At 41.1% G+C, this 6,259-nt stretch overlaps 1 pseudogene; it reads left to right on the top strand.

Moving 5' to 3' along the window:
• The first annotated feature begins 3,122 nt into the window (after nucleotides 1-3,122).
• LOC118605598 lies at nucleotides 3,123-3,241 on the top strand (annotated as a pseudogene).
• The last annotated feature ends 3,018 nt before the right edge of the window (nucleotides 3,242-6,259 follow it).

Raw genomic sequence — 6,259 nt, 5'->3', positions numbered from 1 at the left:
ATTCAATGCAATCCCCATCAAAATCCCAATGGTACCCTTCAAAGAAGTAGAACAAAAAATCAACAGATCTGCATGGAATCACAAAAGACCCCAAACAGCCAGATCGATCCTGAGAAAAAAAGAACGAAGCTGGAGGTATACTCCGCCTGACTTCAAACTATACCACAAAGTGACAACAATCAAAATAGCATAGTATTGGCAGAAAAATAGCCACATAGAGCAATGGAAAAAAATTATGATCTTAGAAATAAACCCTCATATTTATGGTCAAATAATTTTGGACAAAAGAGCCAAAACACACAACAGAGAAAGGAAAGCCTCTTCAACAAATGGTGCTGGGAAAACTGGAAAGCTCCATGCTAAAGAATGAAACTAGACTGCTATCTGTCACCATACACCAAAATTAACTCAAAATAAGTCAAAGACCTAAATTTAAGACCTGAAACAACAAATTGCATAGAAGAAAACATTGGTACTAAACTCATGGATCTTGGATTTAGAGAGGATTTTGTGAGTTTGACATAAAAGGCAAGGGAAGTAAAAGCAAAAATAAATGAATGAGACTACATCAAACAAAAGCTTCTGCACGGCAAAAGAAACCATCAACCAGACAATGGGGCAACCAACAGAATGGGAGAACATATTTGCAAACAACACCTTCGATAAAGGGCCAATATCCAAAATAACAAGTTATTCTCCACATTGGGTCAGAGCGATCCTTTAAAAACAAAAGTCTGATCAAGTAACTTCCCTGCTAAAAACCACTCAATGGTTCCCTATGTCATTCAAAGTGAAAGCCAAAATTGTCACAATGGTCTCTGAGAGCCCGTACTTTGTGGACCTTCTCTCTCTTCATGGTGACTTCATCTCCTCCCATTCTCCCATATTCAGTGAGCCATCTGGCCACTCCTGATGACTTGCTCTTCTTCTCCTTAATTATTGCACACAGGCTTTCTGCCACTGGGCTTTCGCATTGGCCAGTCTCTCTGCCTGGAATTCTGCATGGTCAGTTTTCACACTTCCCACAAGTCTTTATTCAAATGATAGGCCTACCCTGAAAAACCCATGTAGGATTATAAACTACTGCCCAGTCTTTCTGAACCCCATCTTTCCCCTTTTTTCTCTCTTCCTATGGGGCTTAACAGTTTCTGATATAATATATAATTTACTACTTATATTTATTGTTTGTCTTCTCTATTAGAATTTAAGCTTGTCAACACTAATATATCTTAAGTGTCATACAGGTTTGTTGAATGAATGAACAAAAGGGTAAGTGGTAATGGTGACTCTACAAAATGAGTACAGCTGGTTAGCAGGTTTTTAAAGCTAGGAAATTGTCCAAGGAAGTATATGAAATGTATTATTGTACATCAGTCTTTTGTCATGCTGATATAAGTGTTTGGAATCATAATGATCTAAATTTCTTTCCCCATGAATCAATCACCAAGATTAAAATATAAATTTAGAAGCAATAAATATTACCACTTTAATGGTGTAATGTCCCATTCCAGCATAATATCTGCATACCCTCTTTCCATTCACCCTATAGAACCCCAGAATAAACAGAAACAGTTATAGAAAAATTATAAATGGACAAATTCTGTTTTCAGAACCTTTTACTCTTCCAGTCTGATCAGTATATCCTTGAAAGTTTTCTTCACCCAGAGGAGCACTCGATTTATGCATTTCTATATACTAGTAATAACCCATTGGAAATTGAAAGTAATTTTAAAGTACCAGTTGCAATAGAATAAAGAACTATGTAATACTTAAGGATATATCTAACAAAATATGTGAAATATTTATATGCTGAAAATTACAAAACTATGAGAGATACCAAAGAAATTCTAAATAAATGGAGAGATATACCATGTTAATGGATCAGAAGACTTATAATCATTAAGACGTCGATTCTCCCCAAACTGATCAGTACATTCAATATAATTCCAATCAAAATCTTAGCAGGTTTGTCAATATAATTCGATTAGCTGATTCTAAAATTTATATGAAAGGCAAAGGAGCCAGAATAGCCAAAACACTACTGAAAAAGAACAGAGATGGAGGAGTCACATTACCTGATTTCAAGATTTACTATAAAGTTACAGTAATAAAGATGGTGTGATGTAGGTGAAAGGGTAGATATTAAAATCAATATAACAGAATAAAGACCCATATACATATGGTCAATTGATTTTCAATAGAGTTACAAAGGCAATTCAATGGAAAAAGGATAGATTTTTAACAAATGGTGCTGGAACAATGAAATGTGTCAAAGATTTCTTAGATATGACAACAAAAGCATGATCCATAAGGATAAACATTGATAAGTTGGACTTTATCAAAATTAAGAACTTCCATTCTTACAAAGTTACTGTGAAATGAATGAACAGACAAATCACAGATGGAGAAAATATTTGCTAGTCACAAATCTGATAAAGGACTTGTACTGAGAATATATAAAGAAGACATATAACTCTCAAAACTCAAACTGGTATTGCTCTATGCCAGACACTATACGAGGGGCTGGGGGTATAGAAGTGAATGAGACTGACACAGGTTGTAGCTCCATGGGGGAGACTGAGACAAAGACTTAAGAAGGAAAGGCAATGGAGTACGAATGGCCTCAGGCTCGGGGAAGTGTGAGGAATGATTGGGGCACACAAGAGCCTTCTTAACCTAGCTCCAAGAGTCATGAAGAAAGGGTGACCCAGAAGTGAAATTTGAATGTGGGCCTCCCAGGAAGATCCACTATATAAACACATTATTTAGTTGATTCGCAGATACCAATTTTGCCTTTTCACAAAATTCTCCAAAATCCTTGCAATTTAAAATGTGCTCTGGGACCAACCACACTGGCACCACCAAAGAGCTCGTTAGAAATGTAGGTTCATAGTGCCACCTCAGACCTACTGAATCAGAAACTGAATTTTAACTAGATATGTATACACATTAAAGTTTTTAAGGCACACTGTTCTAAGGGACCTTGATGACAGAAGCTGCGGTTTTTGGATTCAGTACCTTAGACCCATTAGAATGTCAACTCTACGAAGGAAGGACTTTTTTTCCATTATATTTTCTTCTGTATGTCCCAGTGCTTATATGCAGTTAAAAAGTCAGGCTGACTCCACAGCCATGCCACCCTGAACACATCCTATCTCTTCTGATCTCGGAAGCTAAGCAGGGTCGGGCCTGGTTAGTACTGGGATGGGAGACCACCTAGGAAGACCAGGTGCTGTAGGCAAAAAAAAAAAAAAAAAAAAAAAAATTCAGGCTGAAAGGTGAGAAACCTTATGCATTTAATCCCATACCCTCCAATGTTCCATAGGACACTAAAGCTGGAAGGATCTTAAATACCGGCCGAAGCTGTCTATTGGAACTATCTGTGATAATGGAAATGTTCTTATCTGCACTGCCCGAGATGATCGCCACTGTCCATGACTATCTATGGAGCACTTGAAATGTGGCCAGTGTGGCTGAGAACTGAATTTTAAATCTTAGTTAGTTTTAATTAACTTTAATTTAAATAGCCACATGTGGCTAGTGGGTACCATATCGATATCACAGATCTAGACTAATCCTCTCTTCTATAGGCAAGAAGACTGAGGCTCAGAAAAATGTCAGTGACTGGATGGAGTAAGATCACATCATGAGTAGAGGGACATGTAGGTGTGATCCGATGATCATTAAAGGTAAAGTGCACTGAATTTAGAAGTAGACCTGGGTCTCAACCGTGAGACTCGGAAATTTGGAAAACTTCTCTGGGCCTCAGATCTCTTCTGTAAAAAAAGGCTTTTACTTTGTGTTTGCTTGCTCTAAAATTTCTTCTAATTATTCATGTCGAATGGTTGTGATCGGGTGACTTGTGCCCTCTTTGCATATTGCCACCTAGTGGTGCACTATGAAGCCCACATCTCCTCCTCCTGGATCAAATTCTTGGCCAGGGAGGATGGAAATGCTTGAGTTGGCCACGCCCTTGCTGTGAGTGATTTGGCCATCAGATCCCACTCTAGTCTGCTCGCCTCATATAGATGCGGCAGCAGTTCAGTGCTAATTTTGCTAGATGTCCCAGAGCTTTTCCTGACCACCTCTCACCCTCTACATCCACAGGACCACGACTTTGGGACTGTGCTCTTAATCATACGTAATTAATCCTCAAAAGTCTCCTGTCCTTGTGTCTGGTCCATGGCATGGCAGGCACCTCCTCTGCCAAGCCCCTAGTTTGATTCTTTTTTTTTCTTTGTCTAGACACAGCTCGGCCGATGACCGAGAGAAGAGCCAGTAGGTGGAAAGCCACAGCTCCTAAAATCAATCAGGGGCAGTGCCAGAAAAATTTTCAAGATCCCTGCTCCCAAGGTCATAACAACTCTGTGACCTTGGACAGGTTTTTTAATTTTTCTGAGCCTCAGTTTCCATAGTGGAGATAAAAATACCTATCTCGAGTACTTTTGAGAATTAGAAATAATATGTAAAGCACTTAGTACATAAGAGGTGATCAATAGATGGTGATAGTCAAAGTAATAACATGGACCTTCGATTTGCTTGGCAGCAATCTCTGAACTCTAGGGGATGTGGAAGAGCTGTAGAAGATGTGACCCCAGCTGGCTTCTGCACCGGCTGTAAACAGCAGGCACCACGTAGGAGAAGAGCAGATAATTGGAGGCAGGGTGTAATCAAGTGCGAAATGGTGGGTCATGGCCTGTGAGTGCTGGAGGAGCACAGCGCCAGGAAAGATAATAACCATCCCCATGTGTACATAACACTTCAGTGTTTACACTGTCTTTTAACATCTATAATTTTAGTTATAACAACCGTGAGGTAGATATTAATGTTATCATCTCCATTTTACACAAAGGGTGCTGAGGCCCTCACAGCAAAGTGACCAGATGGCCAAGGTTGTACGAGGAAGCGACAAAAGGGGGACTTGAGCGAGGGGCACACTGACTCAAAGGTGGCCTTCTTTTTATTCCCCAGAAAGGTCTCTGGATGACTTTGGACTTGAGATGGGTCTCGAAGGGTAAGAGGTATTGGAGAAGCAATGAAGGGTATTTAAGCAGGGACAGCCCTCAGGGATACAATGGAAGAAAGTGGGAAATGGGACCAGGTGACCACTGAGATCCCTCTGAGTGGGAAGAATGTCCTAACTCTATACACTAAAGATTCTTAACCCAGCCTGATGAGGCAAAAGAGGCTGGAGGGTTTCCTGGAGAAAGTAGCATCTAGGCTAAGACCTGAATGACAAGCAGGAGGCGGACAGAGCTCCCAGGCAAAAGAAATATGAGCACATTTGGAGGCATGAGCGAAGTTCAACCAAACAGGAGCAGAGTGTGGTTAAAAGTGAGACTGTGACCAGATGGGGCAGGGCCTTGTAAGGCACATTAAGACCTTAGACTTTTTATCAGGCCTTTGAGGACTCAATGAGGTGCTTGCCCAGGTGATTTGAGATTTAGACCAATCATTCTCATCGCAATGTAGAGACTGAATGGCGGGGTCCAAACTGGAGGCGGAGACTGATGAGAAGGCTGATGCAGCAACCCTGGCAAGAAAGGAAGGCTACTTGCTGGAAGGCGAATAGCAGGGATAGGGAAACGTGGCAGATTTGGGAGGGAATTCAAGAGGTAGAATGGATTGGAGCGGATGATTGATTGGAAAATGGGGGCGGGAGGGAAGGCAAAAAGTAAACAAGATTTGAAGGTGGCTTTTGGTTTCTGGATGGAGCAGCTGCATGGGTGGCTGGGTGGAAAAGATGCAGAAGCTGTCTCTGAAGGGAGAGCAAAGGGTGAGAGGGATTTAGCATCTGATGGAGATTAGAGGGGTGAAGTGCTCTTAGTGGAAGAAAGTAGAATTCCCCTTTTTATTCAACACATTAGGGGCCTACTATGTGTCAGACACTAGGATTACAACAGTAAACCGAATAGACCAAGTTCTTGTCCTCACGGAGTTTACATCCTAGTGGGGGGAGACACAATAAGCGGAGAAGTGAGTTTTAGGCCGAGACCTGAATGAAGTGAGGGAGTGATGTGGGGGACGCTCTTCTGAGCAAAAAGAGTTGGGCTTCGAGGTGAGAGGTTCTCTGCACACTGTGGCCACTTTGCCGTGGTAGGGCGTGTGGTTGGAAATGGGAGTTGGATACCCAGTAAAAAACTTTGATCTTATCATGAAACCATTTCCTCCTCCCTTGAAAGGTGAAATTCCCCAAGATCATTTTCAATCCAAAGCTTCTAAAGACTCAAATAGGCTTCGTTGTCTTCCAGCTCTGCCA

Source organism: Rousettus aegyptiacus, unplaced genomic scaffold, assembly GCF_014176215.1.
Source record: "Rousettus aegyptiacus isolate mRouAeg1 unplaced genomic scaffold, mRouAeg1.p scaffold_m13_p_1, whole genome shotgun sequence".
NCBI lineage: Eukaryota > Metazoa > Chordata > Mammalia > Chiroptera > Pteropodidae > Rousettus > Rousettus aegyptiacus.
The sequence above is the reverse complement of the archived record's forward strand: the minus strand, read 5'-3'. Positions and strand labels throughout refer to the sequence as shown.